Here is a 22,935-nt window from a genome sequence, read left to right as displayed (position 1 = left end):
AGAGAATGTTGGCATTGGATCTTTAGTTCCCCTTCATGGTTCACTGCCTTGTCCTGGCAAATGGGCTTGAGTAACTCAATGAAGCTATGAGCCATGTCATGTAGGGCTACCTATGAAAAAGGGTCATAGCAGAGAGTTCTGACAAAACATGATCCACTGGAGGAGGGAATGGCAAACCACCCCAGTACACTTGCCATGAGGACCTCATGAATTGTATAAAAGGCCAAAGCTTATTATATCCCTACTATGAACAAAGCACTATTCTGGCTAATTCATAGACATTATTTTATTTTTACCTTTACACAATTAATAAATTATTGATTATAATAAATATCAGCACAATTGCATAATTTTATACTGCTTTTCAGATTCCAATGCAGAGTCTCAGTTTGATGTTGCCATTTCATTTGGATTAATATTTATTTTATAAGGATATATATAACATTAAATATATTATCCTCAGTAAGACAAAAGTTCAAGGTTGCTATTACAGTAAATTGGTTTGTTTTCAAATATTTAGAATATTGCTTACCTATTCAAGTAAATAGATTGAACTTGGACTGTGAATCAGAACTGAATAGCACTAAAATTCTGAAGCAAAGACAAATTCAGAATAAAATTTGTATAAAAAACTTCAGAGAAGTTTGTGGAAAATTATCAACATTAATTTAGATCCAAAATAGACTTTAGCCATTCCTTTCCTATCCACTATACAATTTACTTTCAGTGGAAAAGAAAAAAGTAGATACAGTCAAATTCTAAATTAGCAGACACTTGGTCCTGTCGGCCACATCCATAACACTTGGTCACTCCAAAATGTCCTTAATATTTGGCCATATTTGACCCTGTCCAAAATGTCCATAGAGACATTTGGTCCACACCAAAATGTCCTTGTCCTGTCAAAAATCACATGGCATGGAACGTACATGCTCATAGATATTTTATTTATTTTCTTAGCTCTTTTTTTTTTAATGTGGACCATTTTAAAAGTCTTTATTGAATTTATTTCAATATTGCCTCTGTTTTTATGTTTTAGTTTCTTTGGCCAAGAGACATGTAGGATCTTAATGCCCTGACTAGTGTTCAAACATGAATCTTCTACATTGGAAGGTGAAATCTTAACAACTAAACAGCCAGGGAAGTTAATCATGGACATTTTAGATAGGACCAAATTTCAAGGACTTTTTGTTGTAATCCAAATGTCTTATTAACATTTTGCACAGGACCAAATGTCCCTCAAGTCAAGTTTTTTAAAATAGAATAGGAATTTTAACAGTTTATTGCACAGACTTTCACACGATGTGAGCACTCTACGATTAACTGTGCATTATTGCCTTATGCTTTTTGCAAACTGATATTAAATCTGACTAAAACATTATACTCTCAATATTTTCATGTACAGATCACTAATACTTTAATTTTCTCCTTCAGTCTTTGTACTGAAAATGATAAAGTACTTTCCTATACATTTACGGAATTTTATGTCTTTTGTAACATTATCATTACACATATTATTAATAACGTGTATTCATTATCTATTGGGCTACTCTAATGTGTTTTAAACAATAATACATGTAATAATATCCTTTAAAATTAACCCCTGTCAAAAATTCTTCACAGAAAAATATGCACATTTTTGAATATATGTGCCATATAATGAATTCAGAAGAAGAATCAAGACAAAAACAGAGTTGAATTTTAAAATTGCTAATTAATCCAACTAAAATTCCTAATCACACTAAGTTTCTCAATTTCTATTAGAATGGTTCTGCCTTGTTTTAAACTTTAATCATTTAATTTTAGATTATTAAAACTTCCCAAGTTTCTTTCATATTAGGATGTATAACTTGTTAAAAATTTTATAACTCAATAATGACTAAGTATTAGTGTGAATAATTATAATATGATGAATATTATAAAATCTGAAGTTACACCGACAAATTGTAGTACGTAGTTCTAAACAAGAAGAAAATTCCTGAAGCATGGTAGGTTTAAATTTTATTTTTCTGAAATATTTTGACTTCCTAGAAGAAGTTATATGCCATAAAGTATCTTGCAGGAGAATACATTTTATTGGCTCTCATCACTAATAGAAAATTTTTGACTTTTTGAGTGACATAATTACTAAAGATAAAAATATTAAGTATCTCTTCTTTTTTTTTCTGTAAGAGAGTAGTGTTATAACTCATTTATTTATTTCAGAAAACCCCGCTGCTACATTTTGGAGCCCCTAGGAATCTGGTCATCTAGTCCAGAGGATTATAATCAGGAAGATCTGAAGACCCTGCTGCCTCAACCAGCTATCACTATTCTGTTTTTATCAATAGTCATACCATGGATTATTAATATTTTCAGTAGGCTATCTCTGTGGGAATTCACACATCTTCAAAACTAATAACCAAAATCCTGAGAGTTATCTAACATAAGTGAAGTGAAGTGAAGTGAAGTGAAGTGAAGTGAAGTGAAGTCGCTCAGTCGTGTCCGACTCTTTGTGACCCCATTGACTGTAGCCTATCACGCTCCTCCATCCATGGGATTTTCCAGGCAAGAGGAGTATTGGAGTGGGTTGCCATTTCCTTCTCCAGAGGATCTTCCCAACCCAGGGACTGAACCCGGGTCTCCCGCATTGTAGGCAGACGCTTTACCATCTGAGCCACCAGTTACAGGGAAGTAACTTGAATATCTCATTTAGGTATACATATGCTTTCTTTAATCTTTGGGAAGTTGTCAAATATTTAATGCTCACTGTAGCTAATGATTCATATAGAATTTTATTGTATATGACATTAATTTTAATTTTAACTAAATTTATAACCATAGAAATGTGTGCATAACACAGCTTGCAGCAAAATATGATGACGATAGTCCAAGACAGTCCTTCTAACATTTTTAAAATGTTGGCATAAACAGGATACACTTAGGAATATTTTTATAGTAGAGTTGGACAGACAGAGATTACCTATAAGTAATCTCATGGACAGAGGAGCCTGGTAGGCTGCAGTCCATGGGGTTGCTAAGAGTTGGACATGACTGAACGACTTTCTCACTTTGACTTTTCACTTTCCTGCATTGGAGAAGGAAATGGCAACCCACGCCGGTGTTCTTGCCTGGAAAATCCCAGGGACAGAGGAGCCTGGTAGGCTGCCGTCTATGGTCGCACAGAGTCAGACACGACTGAAGCGACTTAGCAGTAGCAGCAGCAGCAGAGACACATTGAACAAGGATTCTGGCTAGCTAGAGATGAAATCATCAATATATTTGCACATTGTAACATAACTGTGATATACCTGTAAACTGCCAGATACCATTTGGGAAACTCTGGATTAAGATCAGTATTCATGGCATTCAGTATAAACTCAAGTTGTATTAATCTGTTGATCATATTAGAAAACCTCTGCTTTGTTTTTCTGTTTAATTCTGTATATACAAGCACTATTTAATAGAACTTATGATTTATTTGGGTTCAAACAAAAGTAGATCATTGAGACAGGATTAATATGCAAATTCAGAAGTAGTTTCAGGAAAAAAACTCATGGAGAGTGGGAGGGTAAAACAAGAAAGATGGCAATGGGATATTATTTCAAATAAGTGTCTACTCTGAGAACTGGGACCTTATCCCAGTGGGGAGTGATAAGAAATGGTATGGAACACACATCCAGAAGTAAAAGAGCTAAAAAATTTCTAAGTTATCTGCTCTATCATTGGGTGAGGACAACTCTGGGGGATAGGAATGCTCATTTGTATTCCTGCCACTTGGCGGGCAAAGTTGGCCCTGGAAGCCAGGGGAAAGCCTCACGTAAGGGGAGGTACAGGTGGCAGTAAGAAATCCAGCAGCATGTATTAGAGTGCTCAGCCTTTATGAGATGTGGACAGGGCATACCTAGGATCTCCTGTTTGTTTTAGTTAGACATTCTGCAAAAGTCTGTCATTTTCCAATCTAAGAATAAGGCAATAAATTTTATGCTCCTAAATCAGGAATCAGAAAAATACTGTGGATAGACCAGATTCAAGTTTTAAGAAATTAATTCAAAGCTATAAAATATGGGAAACTAAGATTTCCAAATTAAATGCTACAATTAATGACTCAACAATTATTTTTCATTTTAAAGCTTCTTCTTCCAAGGAAGGTCCATGCCAGCCAAATAGCCAGGTACCCCTCAGGAACTTCCTGATTTAAGTCAGGAGTATGGAATTTTCCTTTGTATTTAATTATTTTACATTTTTATTTTAAAACATACTTGAAGTAAATACAGGGAACCAAAATTTGCAAAATAAAAATGAATGTGTCGATGAAAAAGATAAATGTATTAAATAATGAACAATATCTATGTATTTGGCATGTCTTTTAATGTTTTAAACCGATTTACTTTAAGTTTAATTGGGAAATCTATATTGGGTGGTCTAACTGCCTGTTTGGTTTCATTTAAAACCACATAGTAGGATAAGTATATATAATATATATATATCCATTATTTTAAATTATATGAATAAAATATGAAATATTAAATGGAGCATCCCATCTAGGTTGCTTTAGTTTTATTTTTATAATAGTACTAAGTTTTCTCATATTACTGTTCATTTGGAAAATCCTTTAGAGTTGGTTTTATTTCCTAAGAATTATCTGCTGGTAAGTACATATACAGTTAATTCACATTTTAGTTTTATTTTAGTATGCTAGAGTGTAACGAGAAGCACACAATGTTTAAGAAAAGTTAGATAGTGTCAATGAAATCATTATCTTCCTCAGTGACCTTGAGAGTATCCTAAATTACCCTTCTTGATGGTGAATTTCAACAGGTATACAAGTAATAATTGTGCCTGATGGTCCATTTCTAGAGAAGCTTCAATGAGAATACCCAATAAGGTTCTAAGATCTTTATACTACTCCAAGTGAAATCAATAAACAAATTAATCCTTTTTCTTTGCATCTTCACTCATTTTCAGAATTAGGTTGCACTTGAAAAAATGTTTACCCATGCAAAATATGGGTTTAAAAAATAGCATTTGATAACTGTTGAAAATACTGCCTTGTATGTATTAGATACTTCATAAATATATTTTCCTTTCTGTTTTATTCCTTCTACTAATGAGCAAAGATATCTTAATGGATTATGTATATAACATGTCTCTGAGAAAGAATATGGTTATCCACAGCATGTGTAATATAAAATCCCTGTCAATTCACTTCAGTTCAGTTGCTCAGTTGTGTCCGAGTCTTTGCGACCCCATGAATCACAGCATGCTAGGCCTCTCTGTCCATCACCAACTACTGGAGTTCACTCAGACTCTCGTTCATCGAGTCAGCGATGCCATCCAGCCATCTCATCCTCTGTCGTCCCCTTCTCCTCCTGCCCCCAATCCCTCCCAGCATCAGAGTCTTTTCCAATGAGTCAAGAGACTGAGAAAAATGTACTAAACTATAGTCTTGTAAATGTGTAGGCAGGGTTAATGAAATTACTTACCAGAGTTCAATACCCCATATCTAGTTACAACTGAGAGGCATTAACACTACTATGCCAGAATTTACAAGGGTGGTTACTAGTAGCTAGAAAAAGCCATTTGAAGATGACAATCTAGTAAGAGCTGTTACCTCTTTTGTTAATGGACATTTAGGTTTCTTCCTTAATAAAGAAGATGTAGTACATATATACAATAGAATATTACTCAGCTCTGAAAAGGAATGAAACTGAATCATTTGTGGAGAGATGGATGGACCTAGAGACTGTCACTCTGACTGACAGAGTGAAGTAAGTCAGAAAGAGAAAAACAAATATCATGTATTAAGACTTACATGTGGACTCTAGAGAAATGGTATGCTGCTGCTAAGTCACCTCAGTCGTGTCCGACTCTGTGCGACCCCATAGAGGGCAGCCCACTAGGCTCCTCTGTCCCTGGGATTCTCCAGGCAAGAATACTGGAGTGGGTTGCCATTTCCTTCTCCAATGCATGAAAGTGAAAAGTGAAAGTGAAGTCGCTCAGTCGTGCCTGACTTTTAGCGACCCCATGGACTGGAGCCTACCAGGCTCCTCCATCCATGGGATTTTCCAGACAAGAGTACTGGAGTGGGATGCCATTACCTTCTCCGAGAAATGGTATAGATGATCTTATTTATAAAACAGAAATAGAGACATAGACATATAAAACATAAATGGACACCAAGATAGAGAAAGGCAGAGATGGGATGAATTGAGATTTGGGGGTTGACATATACATATACTGTTGATACTATGTATTAAACAGATAGCTAATGAGAACTTACTGTCTAGCTCAGGGAACTAGGTGCCCTGTGGTAGCCTAAATGGGGAGGAAATCCAGTAAAATATTCACTTTGCAGTACAGTAGAGACTAACACAATGGTGTAAGGCAACTATGTGCCAATAAAAATTAATTTTAAGAAAAGACCTGTTTCCTCTTATAGGGAAGACAGCCACCCTAGAAGAACACAATAGGGAAGGAACTGAACAGGAAAAAGCTAACTTTAGTCTCTTCCAACCCCTTTTCTTTTTATGGTGTCTCCTATTGACTGAACCAAACTGGAATTTAAGAGGGCAAAAGAATCAATTGACACAGTTCTTCCCAGTAAGGCTTCTGAGGCCAGTACAGGGTGAAAAGGAATAGATCTGCAGGTGCAAAAAGAAAACATTCAACACAATGCATTTTTGGTAATAAGTGAAATTATAAATAAGATATATATATATAATGAAATATTATTTATTCAAAGGAAAAAAGGAAGACCCTGCCATTTGTTACAACATGGATGGGCCTTAGAACATTATTCTAAGTGACATAAGTTGGGGAGAGAAAGACAAATATTGTATGATATCATTCATATGTGGAATTTAAAAAGTCAAATTTGTAAAAACAGAAAGTAAAGTGATGTTTACCAGGGTCTGGGTTGGAGGAAGGGTGGGATAGGAGAGATGTTGCTTAAAGATACAAATTTGTAACTGGTAGAAAAATTTTGGAGATTAATATACAGTATAGTGAATATAAATAATATATTTTTGTATATATTAATAATATAACAATATAAACTGTGTCATGATCATCCAACTTACTAAGAGAGTAGATCTTAATTATTCCAACTACAAAAAGAGAAATGTCAGCTATGTGATATGAAAAAAAGTGAAAATGAAAGTGTCAGTTGCCTAGTCATGTCCGACTGTTTGCAACCCCATGGACTGCAGCCCAGCAGGCTCCTCTATCTATGGAATTCTCCAGGCAAGAATAATGGACTGGATTGTGATATCCTTCTCCAGGGTATCTTACCAATCCAGGGATCAAAACAAGGTCTCCCATATTGCAAGCAGATTCTTTTTTATTTGAGCTCCTCAGGAAGCCCTATATGAAGTTAAAGAGGTGCTAAACAATTTCTACAATGGTGATTATATTACAGTATATAAATGTATCAAATCAAAATGATATACACATTAAAATTACACATGCCAAATACATTTCAATCAAAAGACAAAATAAATTAGAAATTCCAAATTAAATATCAAAGTGATGATAAATCACTTCTAAAGCTATAATTGCTATTTTATTGTTGTTTAGTCGCTAAGTCATATCTGACTCTTTGTGACTCCATGGATTGTAGCCAGGCTCCTTTGTCCAGGGAATTTCCCAGACAGGAATACTGGAGTTGGTCACCATTTCCTTCTCCAGGGGATCTTCCCAACCCAGGGATCAAACCTGCATCTTCTGCTTGGCTGGCAGATTCTTTACCACTGAGTGCATAATTGCTATTTCAGTATGTATCATTTTGGACTTCCCTGGTAGCTTAACTGGTAAAGAATCTGCCTGCAATGTGGGAGACTCCAGTTTGATTCCTAGGTTGGGAAGATTTCCTTGGAGGAGGGCATGCCAACCCACTCCAGTATTGTGCCTGGAGAATCCCCATGGATAGAGGAATCTGGCGGGCTATAGTCCATGGGGTCACAAAGAGTCAGCCATGACTAAGCAACCAAGAACAGCATAGCATTTATCATTTTATTTACACTTCTGACAGTTTTTTTTTCAAATGAATTTTGTTGTTGAGATTATTTTATACCAACAAGGTTCTTAAAATATTATGTTGTCAATTTTTTATTTCATCATAACTAAAAAGAATATGACATCTTAAAAATATCTTGGCTTAGTATCAGAATGAGATGATGAGTCAATTTTTTATCTAACAAGCAAAGGACATTTATTCATATTTAATTTTTTAATTGATATAATTTTTATGAATTTTATTATTTATGTATATTGGATGGCCATCCCTGTAAGAGTGTTACTCTTCTATGCTTCACTGGTATTGGCATTTGCCATGTGACTAGCTTTGTTAGGGGTTTTCCTCGTGGCTCAGGCAGTGAGCCTGCAATGCAGGAGACCCAGGTTTAATCCCTGGGTTGATGCCTGGGTTGGATGACATCCTGGAGAAGGGAATGGCAACCCACTCCAGCATTCTTGCCTGGAGAATCCTATGGACAGAGGAGCCTGATGGGTTGCATAAAGTCAGACGTGAATGAGCAACTGACCACTAGCTTTGTCTAGTAAAACATGAGCTGAAATGTTGTGTGTCACTTCTGAGCAGAAGTTTAACATCACTTATATGTTTATGATTTCCCTGGTGGCTCAGACGGTAAATTGTCTGCCTACCATGCGGGAGACCTGGGTTTGATCCCTGGGTTGGGAAGATGTCCTAGAGAAGGAAGTGGCAACCCATTCCAGTACTCTTGCCTGAAAAATCCTATGGACAGAGGAGCCTGGTAGGCTACAGTCCATGGGGTCACAAAGAGTCGGACACGACTGAGTGACTTCACTTTCACTTTCATATGTTTATGCAATTTTGCTTCCCCTCTGCTGTGGGAACATTTACCCATTCTCAGATTTGAGAAGGCACGTAAAAAGGCGTCCCTGAAGCCAATATGTAATGTCAGTGAGAAAAAAGCTTGATGGGTATAATTTACCAAGATTTGGGTTTTCCTTATCACTATAGCATATGCTAGTGAAAGCTGAGTAATAAAATTTACTCAGCTTCAATATTTTTTTATATTATAACTTACAACAAGCCCTTCAGATAATGAAGACTCAAGTAAGACTAGATAACTTCTTCCATATTTTAGCAAATTCTACAAAATTGCCAAAGGAAGTGTGATGTTTGTTTTTATGACACTGTGGTTGGATGATTAGAATCTTAGTAATGGAGGACACTTTGTTACTAGGTCTGTGGATATAGACAGTGATTTCCAAGTGGTAATATGTGTTTTGATTTATTAAGACTATCCCATGAACTATTACAGCTTGTGGCTGTTTTGGCAGAGGTGGATAATCAGGTTGAAGTATTTTTAGAAATATGATCATGAAATTTTATGTTCCAAAACTTTCATGCTGTAACTTGTGAATTATTATTGTGTCATTTTTATAGCAAAGGTGGAATTAAATATGACTAAAATGCTTCATGCTAATAATTCACTCTCCATCAGATATTTGTTTTGAGTGATAAATCTAGAAGTTTATGGAAATAATTAATGAGGACTAACTGATATTTAGCTTTTCATCAGACATGAGAGAAATTACAACATAAAACTAATATGGCATATTAATTTTTAAGAGTAGATCTACATTATTAATAATTCTAAATATGTTTGATTCTATAACTTCCAAAGTTTATCACATGTATCAACAGAATTTTATTTTATGTTCTCAGTAACAGATTAGTGTGGCAGTTGCCTTTTTTAATTTTTATAGCCTTTTGTGAGGTAATATTTGTAACTTCTGAATGTATAATATAAATCATCATTATAGGATGTGAATGCAGGACTAAAAGGAAAATAAACAAAAGTGCCATTTTTGCCATCTATTTTATTTATTTAAGATAATGAGCTGTTAAAAGTAACTTGACAGTTTGCTTTTTGAGGTATGAAATAGATATGAAAATTGATCCTACACAATTTATATGCACTGAAAAAAATAGAAGTATTGAAAGTATAACCTAAATTAGGACATAAATGCTGAGACAGTCTAAAAGGAAAGAAATAACAAAATATGACAAGGATAAAAATGCAGACTATTTGAACTACATATGACTTGCTGCTGCTGCTAAGTCACTTCAGTTGTGTCCGACTCTGTGCGACCCCATGGACTGCAGCCTACCAGGTTCCTCCGTCCATGGGATTTTCCAGGCAAGAGTACTGGAGTGGGTTGCCATTGCCTTCTCCTTAATCATCCACATATGATGAATATGAAGATTTATAGGTAATGTGACTTAAATATATATTGCAATGAGCAGGTAAAACATTCTGCAGGCAGCCTGAAAGGAAGAAAATGTCATATCACTTTTTTGGCAATGAAAATTAAATATATTTTACATGCATCCTATAAAAGTCAGTAGAAGATGTATTTATTAATATTGTGGCATCATTGGTGAAGCAATTGATTTGGTAATGACCTAAGAAATTTTGGTATCAGTGGTAGAATCCTTGATGAGGGTCATGAACTGCTGTCATATAAGGACAAAAAATTATAATTGACATAAATTAAGATAATAATTTTATGATCGCAAAAGATTTCACTGGAACCATTCAAGAGATAGAATAGTGGGTGGGTGGATGGATGGATGGATGGATGGATAAATGATACATAAGTAGATAGATATTCACCACATTCAATGAATGCTGTAGTAAATGTGTTCAATAGTATATATGTGATAAAAATTTTACATACTGAGGTATGGCTTATACATCATTTAGGCTGAAATTTATGTTAACTAGGACAGTCTGTTTATGCCTTTTTTTTTTTAATATTGCATTGCACATCTGCTTTAATCATTAAGAAAATAGGGCTTCCACGATGGCTTAGCAGGTAAAGAATTGCCTGCAATACAGGAGATGCAAGCAGACGTGGGTTCAATCCCTGGGTCAGGAAGATGCCCTGGAGGAGGAATTGGCAACCCACTCCAGTAATCTTGCCTGGGAAATCCATGGACAGAGAAGCTTGGTGGGTTACAGTCCATGGGATCGCAAAAGAGTAGGACACGACTACGTGCGTGTTGCCACCGATTTTCCAGAAGTAAAGAACACGCACTTTGAAATAGGGATAAATGCCCCCTCCACTCCTTCCTGTGATGCCCATGCTAGCATATCTCTAAAGATAAGGTTCCCTTCCCAGACACCAAGATCAAGCCGATTCACTGTGTACATGCTAATCTGCCTCTTTTGAAAGCTTGAAGGAATACTTGTTCTTTGTTCTAAAAAGATATAAAACTGTGCTGAAAACCATGCTTCTTCAAAGCACTTCTTTCCTTGGTGAAGACTGTACTCCTAGGCTAAAGTCCACAGTGTGGCTTAAATAAAACTCTATTCTATTCCTATAAAAATCTATATTGACTATTTGGATATATATATATATATATATATATATATATATATATATGATCTGTGATATATATGCACACTTCAATATATGTGTATATAACACATACCATAATCATAATTTTAAATTATTTGAGCCAGTTATTTATATCAAAGTCAAATAAAATAAATTTAACTGACATATAGATCAAGAATAAAAATAACACTGATATCTCAAATGTCTGTTGCTGGTGAGTATAAATGGTACAGTCAAAAATTACATAGAAAGTAACATGCTAAGGACTCATGAAATTTGAAAATTATATAATTTACCATAGTTATGGTCAAATAACTTTAAAAATAGTTATATGCTTAAATCCATATGCAAACATTTTAAGTATTCAGAGAAAGACATATCTTCTTATGCATCTAAACTACGTGATTTGAGATCAGAACAGTCTATTACAATATAGCTTGCAAAGTCAAAACAAAAAATATTATGGATATTGCCATTGATATTTAGGCAAACACTTGAAACCTGTAATTTACAAAGTGTTTTGCAAAGTGTTTTGAGTAGTTAGGAAGGTCTTCTTCTGACAAGTGAGAGTTGAGTAGAAGCTGAATGAAATAGTGTTACATACCTAAATCTAGAGGAAGAAACTTCCAGAAAGATGGAGCATTAAACACAAAGATCCAGAGGCAGAATATGAGTTAATTTTTTAATAAATAAATCAAAACTTTCTGATTATGATGAAATAACTAGCAAAAGAATAATTTTATGCTGGTATTCTTATAAGGATACCTGTCAGCTGCATTTTTTCAGTAATAGTATTCATGTTGTTCTTTAGTCTTAATTTGATTTATCATTCTTATAATACTTCTCCACTCCTGTTGTAACTTCTTCTCTTTGCCTTAATCATATCTCTATTATAACCTTTATTGACCACACCTCTATCACAGTCTTTATCCACCCTTACCATACACACTGGTTTAAAAACAAAAAGTGACAAAGACAGTCAAAAATTTAAAATTATTTTAAAATTCATTGCTTCTCAGAATTGTGTCTCACTTTGACAGTGTACAAAATAGAAACACTTCCTATATTATTTTCAAAATACCATAAAACCACACCTTGCATTTAATATCCACCTCTATTATTTTGTTAGGAACAAATTTCACAAGAGGACTAGGGAACAAGGTACTAGATTTATTAACATAATGCAAAAATCTTTACTTAATCAAGCTGCTCTTTCCCATGTGGACAGCTACTCCTCAGTGAGCCATGTGGAGGTGGAGCCATAGAAGTGACTGGATGAAGAGAGTTCCCTTGACAGTCACTTTAAACAGAGGCTGCTTTCAATTATTAAAAAACAAAAAAACTTATTTTACTCCCCATCCAGGTGTCTTAATTCTTCCTCTGTTGCTTCTTTTTCTAATTTCATACCCTAAAATATCCTTTGTTTATAGAAATTATTCTGGTTGGTTGCTCTATCCACCAAGCCCTTTAATATTTATGTCTAATGATAGCAACACTTGAACATAAGCAAGAATAAGAAAATGTAGTGTGTTGTATCCCATCATTCATCATGGAATTTTGTTTTTGTATACTTCAAGACAGTATTGAAGAAAGATTTAAAAAATATTCCTCCTCAGTGTTCTGTTTTTGCATTCTTTCTTTTCTTTCCATTAAATCAGCTTTTACCTAATTTTTTAATTCCCATACTATTGATCTAAAAGAAACCATAAAGTGGTTGTTTTTTCCTTTCACTGAGCAAAACAAACTATATGGAAAACACAATCCAATAGTTCATCATTTCATCATACTTATTTCAAATGCTAAAAATTAGTTTACAAATATAAGACATTTTATATTATTTTTAGAATTTGTGCACAAGCTATTTCTTGGGGTCTCTCTTCTATGCATGTGTGTCTAAATGCTGTGGTTACACATAAATAAGAGATAGTCCATATCGTTAGTAAGTGTGGTAATTGCATAGGGAGAAATATTAGTGGCTAGTTAAAATAACAGGCAGTAGTAACAATGGTAAAGATAAGTAAACATTATGAGGGCTCAAAGTAAAAGCATAATAAATATTTGAGAAAATTATTTCTACACAAGTTAGGCACGTAGAACCACCTAACCTTCTCATGGTATACATTTTTGAATGCTTTTCTGGCTCATTTTTTGGAAAACAAATCTTTAGCATCATGAGACAGGATCCTGGAATTTCAGAGTAATCAGTTAACTTTAAAACAAAGTATTTTAATTACAATTTAAATAGGGCATGTATTAACAGAGACTTTGTTACAGCAGGATTTGATACACTGTTTAAATATCACTGGTCATTGTTATAAACTTTGTAGAGCAAAATCCTTGGTTTTTATTTAAGTTGTTCATGGAGATGTCTTATTGCTACTTTGATACTTCCCCAAATAATGAAAAACTTGGCAGAGCTCATGAAGACTATCATAAAACTATATTACCTGTACTTTTAATAAAACTGATTAATTTAAAAAGGCAAAAACAGTCAGTTCAAATATGTTAGTGCTTGACAAACATAAGATACTTCATATTATTTTTAGGGGGAATAGCTTCAGGATTTTTCTTGAGTTCACTCTTTTGATTCATGTTATTCTTGTATTTATTCATCCAGCAAATAAATATTCAGTACTTCCCATGGGTCCAGCACTGGCCTAATACTGGAACCATTATTAAGATACTCTCTATAGCATATATAATAATGAGAAGAGCATGAGGAGACAGTTAAATATATAATTAGAATGCAAAGCAACAATAACAATGCCCAAGATATAAAAATTGTGTGAGTGAACCATAAAAACATATATTTTAGAATGATTTCCAGATACATTTATGCCTGAAAAATTATAGGTTTCAAAGTGGTTTGTGTGTGTGTGTATTCATCAAATCTTAGTTCTGTTGTAGAATGTAAGAGAAAGAAAAAACTTGGTCAAGAATAAGTTATTGTTTGTAATGACATAAAGCACATTAATGTCCATAAGAAGAAACCACAATAAGCATACATCTATCTATCTAACAGACAGATTTACAGTTATCTAAAAAAGCCTTTTCCTATAATATTCTAGGCGTAGATTTTCTCCTGTGTGATACATATTATCTGTAAATTCTATGTATCTATGCATCTTCCTACCTACCTACCAACTTGTCTTACTATTATCTACCTTGTACCTTCTACAAAGTTTGATTTTGTAGAGGAAATATGAGTAGTACACCTTTAAAAGGATTGTTATTTTAATCTAGAATTAATTGTAATTGATTCTACATTTCTGGGCAAAGGCTTAGTTCATATAATTGGGGAAATAAAATCCTATAAATAAAACTCAAAGATTTGCAAATTGCTTTCCTTCTAATGCTCCAATTGCCATAAACCTTTGATTTTAAAGAAATTTATAACACACTGATCTCACCACCTTTTTTTTTTTTATTGTTCCCAACCTTTTTATGTTCTCACATCTTATCTTCTAAGCTTAATTTCTGTAATAATTTATCATAATTATTTAGAGGTATTTACCCTCAAGAATTTGAATCTTCTCTTATTTTGTTGTGCTTTTTAAACAAACAAACTTAAAACTTCCAAAATCAGCTTTCAGTTTATCTTGCCTGCACTAGGATAATACAACAGGGCTTACATAAAACCTCACAACACTGACTGGTCATTTCTTCCTTCTTCAGTTAGCCAAGCTCCCACTTTTGTATTGGATACAATTCAAGAAATTACTTCAACTAATTCTGCCCTTTATATCCATGTCAAATTTTCCCTCTCTTCTGGATGATTGCTATCAGTATAGCATCATGCTATATATTTTTTGTGATACAAAAAAAAAAAAAAAAAAAAGAGAAGAAGAAAGAAACATCTTAAATCTATTTATGTTTCCAGCTACTGATCTGAACTCTTTTCCTTTAGACAAAATTTTCTTGAAATAATGTTTTCAGTTTCTTTCCCACTATTCTCTATTGAACATGTTCTTAGGTTCCGACCCTATTATTCCACTGAAACTTTCCTTAGGAAGGACACTTTTAACCTTCACATTACTAAATTAAATTATCATACTTAAATTCTTATCTGTTTTGACATAGAAATAGCATTTGGAAAAGTGCATTATTTTCTTATCTGTGAGATGTTAACTTATAAAATATAGTAAGATTATACTATAGGACAGGACAACCAAATGTATAAGGTGTTGGTTGACAGTTATATTGTGAAAAAAGTGAAAATGGTAGTCTCTCAGTTGGTCCAACTCTATGCGACTCCATGGACTTGACCCCATCAGGCTCCTCTGTCCATGGAATTATCTAGACAAGAATACTGGAGTGGATAGCCATTCCCTTCTCCAGTGGACCCTCCCAACCAAGGGATTGAAAGTAGGTCTCCTGCATTGCAGGCAGATCCCTTAGCATCTGAGCCTCTATTGTAAGATGTTAATTTTCCTCTAATTAATTAAGAATTAACCTATAAATTCAACATAAATCCAAGTAAATTTTTAATTTCTTTTATTTTTTTTGTTATATCTTTAAACTGTATTTAGGCTAACAGAAAAGTTACACAAATAGTATGAAGAGTTTTCTTAACATTCTTTACCCCACTCACATAACTATGAAATAATTATCAAGAAAAGAAAATTATCATGATTAAGCAAGCTTCACAGTAATAAATGTTGTTGACAAGATCCATCACTGAATGCTAAAATTAGTGTCTGGAAGTATGAGGAGAAAGAACAATCATATACTCTTCAAAGTGTAACCCAGAGGGACTCTATGGAACTTTTCTGGATCAGACCTTTCCCCCATATCTTCTGCTTTAGTTCCTCTCTGAAGTACAGAGATAATAGAATCCGATGCACATTTTCAGTTGTTTTACAGATGCTAAACCCATCACCAATGGAAGAAATTAACAGTTTGATGATGCGGTAGCACCTCAGACCTACTGAAGCCTAAGGACAGATCATGTAAGCCCTGTGACACAGTGCTGTTACCTCACCATCAACCAAGTAGAGGATTGTGCAAGAGCTGATCAAGTACCCTGGGACTCCACCTCCCTCACTGTGCCTTTAAAAATGCATCACAGAAACCCATCCAAAGCTTGGGGCTCTCTGAGCACTAGCTGTACTGAGCTCCTTGCCTGGTGCCCTGAAGTAAGCGCTGCACTTCTCTTCACCACAACCCAGTGTCAGTAGATTGGCTTTACTGCAGGGGAGCTAGCAGTTTGGTTCAGTTTAAAAAAAAAAAAAAAAAAAAAAAGTATCTCCCACAAGATACTAAGTATCAATTGCAAGTGAAATTGAAAGTGAAAGTTGCTCAGTCATGTCGCACTCAAGATCCCACAGTCCATGGGATTCTCCAGGCCAGAATACTGGAGTAGGCAGCCATTCCTTTCTCCAGGGGATCTTCTAAGCCCAGGTCTCCCACGTTGCAGGCAGATTATTTACCAGCTGAACCACCAGGGAAACCCATCAATTGCAAAAAGAAAGATAATTAATTTGCAGTGGAGAAATTTGACAGACAATAACTTAATCAAATGATCAAAATAAATATCACCGGTAACCATCAGAAGATTCTGTATCATAACCTGCTAGCATTATACATTGGAAAGACTACATCATCTATGTGGTATTCTTGACAAAAAAGCAGAATCTAACACAGATCATGAGAAAACAGTGGAAAATCCCAATTAAAGTAAGTTTTATAAAATAACTGACCAGTATTCTTTTGAAGATTGTTAAGATTATGAAAGATAAGCAAGAGTAATTAATTTAATATGTTTTGAGAAATTCTATAAACTCACTTTAAAATTTATAAAATTTATATGAAGACTTTTATGTTTAAAATAGCCATGTCAATCTTAAAAAATAGGATGAAGATAAAAATTATGCTCCATGAGATGTTAAGATACAGAAAAATTATTGCATAATTAATATGGAATAAGAGCAAAAATATAATTGAACTGTGAAAATTTTGAGAGCTAAAAAGTAAATTCATAAAATTTCAGAAATCTTATATATAATAAAACACAATATAAAGAGAAAACTTTAATAATTGTATAATGAATAAAGGATAAATTACATATAATATAGAGAAAATAAATATGGATTCTTCCCTAAAATATCATCTTATTTAAGGGACTTGAGTGTCTTGGAACCAGTTGTCCATGGATACCAACGTATGCCATATTTTTGATAGATTAAATAAACAAATGTTATTTGAGATATTATATAGCTAAGAAAAATATAGAATAATATTTTTGTGATGTGCAGATGGGGAAAGATTTCATGTAAAAACCTGAAAAGAATACATCAAGGCAAATATACTGTCTTTGATTACAGCAAAGTTACAAATTTCTATGCAATAGACACCTGGGACAAAGTTAGTCTATAAAAAACAGAATGGGGAAGATATATTATATCTCGAACTATACCAGTGTTTTAGTCTAGAAGACAAAAGAACTACAAATTTATCAATATGTCAATCACAAAGTAATCCCAATGGAAAAGATCATGGGCAAACAGCATGACAGATAATTTATAGAAGAGAAAACACAGGCTACAAGAACTCATATATCAAAAGATACTGATTATCATTAGTATTTAGAGAAATACAAAGTAAAACAAACAATGAGCTGTCACTTTTAACATTTGCTGCTGCTGCTGCTGCTAAGTCGCTTCAGTCGTGTTCAGACTCTTAGTGACCCCATGGACTGCAGCCCACCAGGCTCCTCCGCCTCCATCCATGGGATTTTCCAGGCAAAAGTACTGGAGTGGGGTGCCATTGCCTTCTCCAAGAAAACTCAATAAGCTAGGTAATGGACAGGGTTACAAACATGAGGCTGAAGGATTTATGCACTGCTGGTGGGTGGGAACATCAATCATGTATGTTTATCACATCATTATTTGTGGAAGCAATCTACTGCTTATCTCTGAAAAAATGGATAATTAAAATGTGGTAGTTGCTGATGGAGACAGCCTTTTGCCTTTGTTTGCTTTTGTTTGACTAAACTTTAGAAAGACTTCTTCCTGACTCTAGGCTCCTTATCACCTTTCTTTTTCTTATTTACATTAGAAAATTTGGAATTGTAAATTCTCTTCTCTTATGAGATGTAAATCTCCTCTCTTGCTTACTCAGAAGGACCTGGGGAGCCATCCTTGTGAAATGTAATCATTAAAGGATATGCCCCAGTCTCTGGGGGAGGATAGGAGCCTAATTTAGATAAGGGGTAATTAGCAAACGCAGATGACCTAATCACATAGATCAATTTCCCCTTTACTATACACAAGCCCTTTCCCACTAGCTCACTGCAGGGCTTAGAAACTCTCCTGCCTGTTGTTTCAAGGAAGTTGAGTTTAATCTCTGCTCTAGTACAATAGCTTTCACTTGTATTGCAATAATCTTGAATAAGGTTTGCCTGGACTTTTGAAATCTGTCTATCTAATTTTTATCTGACAATGCACACTTTGGAGTATGACACAACCATTAGGAATAATGGGAAAGACGTATAATTAAAGACCAGGTTTTCAGAGCACAAAGCTTATTGAAAAAATGTGAGAGATTGAATAGATATTTAACTCTTCATTTATATGATATTTTTATGTTAAAAACCCAGTACACTCAGATACAGGAAGTCCCCTACTTATGAACTTTCAAAGGTGTGCACATGCATTTGCACGTCCAGTCCCACAAGTTAGTTCACACGTCTGGCGAACATTGTCACTTGTGTGCATCGTCTACACGTGGTTGTGCTTTGGGGTACTTTACAGTACTGTGTAGAGTACAACAGCACAGTATCTTTACTTCTAGCCTAAGATGTTTGGAAGCAATCACAAAAGCAGTAGTGATGTAGACGGTACTGCTTAGAAGCACCAAGAGAGATAAGAGGAAGAAGTAGCTGAAGAACCGAAGAGATTCATGAGGCAGGATGCCAAAAGGATTTTCTTTATTTGAGGAGGCACTGCTACCTTTAGAGGCACAGGATCCAAAGGTAAAATAGTACATAAAGGTTGAAGCAGCCATTCAGAATGCATTCCAGTGCTACTGTGTAATCTATGATGAGAAAAATAGAGATACTACCCAAACACCACTGGAACAGTTTTCCAACAGGGATGATAGAATTAAACCCAGCAAGGCATCAGAACCTGTTTCATCAATGGTAAGCAAGTATAAAACTGCAGCTTTCTGTCTCTATTGCTGATGATTCTTCAGCTCTACCATCTCTCACCTTGTCTCCCTTCTCCAGTCAGTAACTCTTCTTGCCTTTTCACTCAATGCCAGCCTGTGCATGCCAGCTGTTGTACTATATACTACTGTATTTCTCACGGTACTGTTCAGTTCAGTTCAGTCACTCAGAGGTGTCCGACTCTTTGTGACCCCATGAAACGCAGCACACCAGGCCTCCCTGTCCACCACCAACTCCCAGAGTCCACCCAAACCCATGTCCATTGAGTCGGTGATGCCATCCAACCATCTTATCCTCTGTCGTCCCCTTCTCCTCCCGCCTTCAGTCTTTCCCAGCATCAGGGTCTTTTCCAATGAGTCACCTCTTCACATCAGGTGGCCAAAGTATTGGAGTTTCAGCTTCAGCATCAGTACTTCCAATGAACACCCAGGATTGATCTCCTTTAGAATGCACTGGTTGGATCTCTTTGCACTCCAAGGGACTCTCAAGAGTCTTCTCCAAAACCATAGTTCAAAGGCATCAGTTCCTCTGTGCTCCACTTTCAACGGCACCCCACTCCAGTACTATTGCCTGGAAAATCCCATGGACAGAGGAGCCTGGTAGGCTGCAGTCCATGGGGTCGCAAACAGTCAGACACAACTGAGTGACTTCCCTTTCACTTTTCACTTTCATGCATTGGAGAAGGAAATGGCAACCCACTCCAGTATTCTTGCCTTGAGAATCCCAGGGACAGGCAAGCCTGGTGGGCTGCCGTCTATGGGGTCACACAGAGTCAGACACGGCTGAAGTGACTTAGCAACAGCAGCAGCAGCAGCAGCTTTCTTTATAGTCCAACTATCATATCCATACATGACCACTGGAAAAACCATAGCCTTGACTAGATGCACCTTTTTTGGTCAAAGTAATGTCTCTGTTTTTGAATATGCTATCTAGGTTGGTCATAACTTTCCTTCCAAGGAGTAAGCATCTTTTAATTTCATGGCTGCAATCACCATCTGCAATGATTTTAGAGCCCAGAAAAATAAAGTCAGCCACTGTTTCCACTGTTTCCCATTTATTTGCCATGAAGTGATGGGACCGGATGCCATGATCTGTTTTCTGAATGATGAGCTTTAAGCCAACTTTTTCACTCTCCTCTTTCACTTTCATCAAGATACTCTTTAGTTCCTCTTCACTTTCTGCCATAAGGGTGCTGTCATCTGCATATCTGAGGTTATTGATATTTCTCCCAGCAATCTTGATTCCAGCTTGTGATTCATTCAGCCCAGGGTTTCTCATGATGTACTCTGCATATAAGTTAAATAAGCAGGGTGACAATATACAGCCTTGATGTACTCCTTTCCCTATTTAGAACCAGTCTGCTGTTCCATGTCCAGTTCTAACTATTGCTTCCTGACCTGCATACAGGTTTCTCAAGAGGCAGGTCAGGTGGTCTGGTATTCCCATCTCTTTCAGAATTTTCCACAGTTTATTGTGATCCACACAGTCAAAGGCTTTGGCATAGTCAATAAAGCAGAAATCAATGTTTTTCTAGAACTCTCTTGCTTTTTCAATGATCCAGTGGATGCTGACAACTTGATCTCTGGTTCCTCTGCCTTTTCTAAAACCAGCTTGAACATCTGGAATTTCACATAGTGCTGAAGCCTGGCTTGGAGAATTTTAAGCATTACTTTACTACTGTACTACAATTTTTAAAATGTTTTCTCTGATTATTGTGGGGTTTTTTATGTATTATTTTTGTGAAAGTATTATAAACCTTTTATAGTACAGGACTGTGTAGCCTATTGAGTTAGTTTGGTATCTAGGCTAACTTTGTTGGGATATTGAGTCTGGATTTTGAAGGTCTGAGCAAGATGAACAAATTGGATTTGGGAGCATACTTTTGGAACAAGACTTATTCATATGTAGGGGACTCACTCTGATCCTACTCTTTTTACAATGCATAAGAAAGATAATGCATAAAGTCAACACCTACTATTGGAGCAGAGAAATGAGTGAGGTAATGAAATGAAAGTAATAAATGAATTAAGTAATTAAGCAATAGGCATTTGCAAAGACCAATCATGACAATGTACAATTATGTGCTGGTGAATATGATTAACTCAAACCTCTGCACCTGAGGTGAGAAGATATTTGCCAACAGATAAATCACTTTTAATCAACTGGTTTTAGAAATATCAGTATCTTTTCTTTTTTCCCCCCTACCTTTCTAGCTGTTTATTCCTTAATTGCCTTATCTTAAACACTGGAGAGACTCAAAACTTAGTCCTCAGGCCTTTTGTCTACATACTTGGACTCCTTGGTGACTTTCTCTAACCTCATGGCATTCCACACAATCTGGTGATGAATATTTCACAAATTCACCTTTTCCAGACCTCCAAAAACCAACTCAATATCCCTCTACCTACCAGCTCTCTTTTTGTGTATCTAAAGGACTTTGAACACTTATCATGTTCACAAAATAGTTGCCAGCCTTTCCCTTGCCCACAAAATGTAAAAATAAAACCCACTTATTACTTCTAAGTAATTTGCATATACCTGAGTGCATCCACTTGTGTTGGTCTACATCCCTGAAGTTTAATCAGTCTCTTCTTTGACGACTTCACCCAACTGGATAGCCAATAATGTTTACTATCTACAGCATACATGGAGATCCAAAATGAACTTATGGTTGCTGGGGGAGGGGATAGTCAGGGTCTTTGGGATGGTCATGTACACACTGCTATATTTAAAATGGATAACCAACCAGGACCTACTTTATAGCACATGGAACTCTGCTCGTTGTTATGTGGCACATGATGGGAGGGGGCTTGGGGGAGAATACATGTAAATGTATGGCTTAGTTGCTTCACTGTTCACCTGCTACTACAATATTGTTGTCAGCTATACCCCAATACAAAATTAAAAAGTTTAAAGTTTGGGAAGAAATTAAATGAAAACTGATAAACTTAAAAAACAAAACAAAACACATACAGATCTTCACCTTTACTTCATCACCCAATTCCAACCACCATCATCCTTTGCCTGAATTAGCATAAGAGACACCTAATTGGTCTCCCTGTTTCTATGCTTGCCCCTGAAAATAGTATTCTCAGCAGCCAAAGGATCTTCTTAAAACAGAACACAGATTATGTCAATTCTTCTCTCAAAACTCTAACGTTTATTATTAATCTCACAATAAAGGTGAAATTTAAGACAATTACAGAAAGTGTTTCAATTCTAAATTGAAGACAAATTGAAGACAAATTGAAGACAATTACAGAAAATGCCTAACATTTTTAATATTTCAGCAAGGCCAGCTACTCATTTTTGAGCTCCAGTCTTCCCAGGTGGTGATAGTGATAAAGAACCTGCTTACCAATGCAGGAGATGTAATAGACATGGGTTCGATCCCTGGG

The sequence above is a fragment of the Bos mutus genome, chromosome 14 (assembly GCF_027580195.1).
Source record: "Bos mutus isolate GX-2022 chromosome 14, NWIPB_WYAK_1.1, whole genome shotgun sequence".
NCBI lineage: Eukaryota > Metazoa > Chordata > Mammalia > Artiodactyla > Bovidae > Bos > Bos mutus.
Note: the sequence above shows the minus strand (reverse complement) of the source record.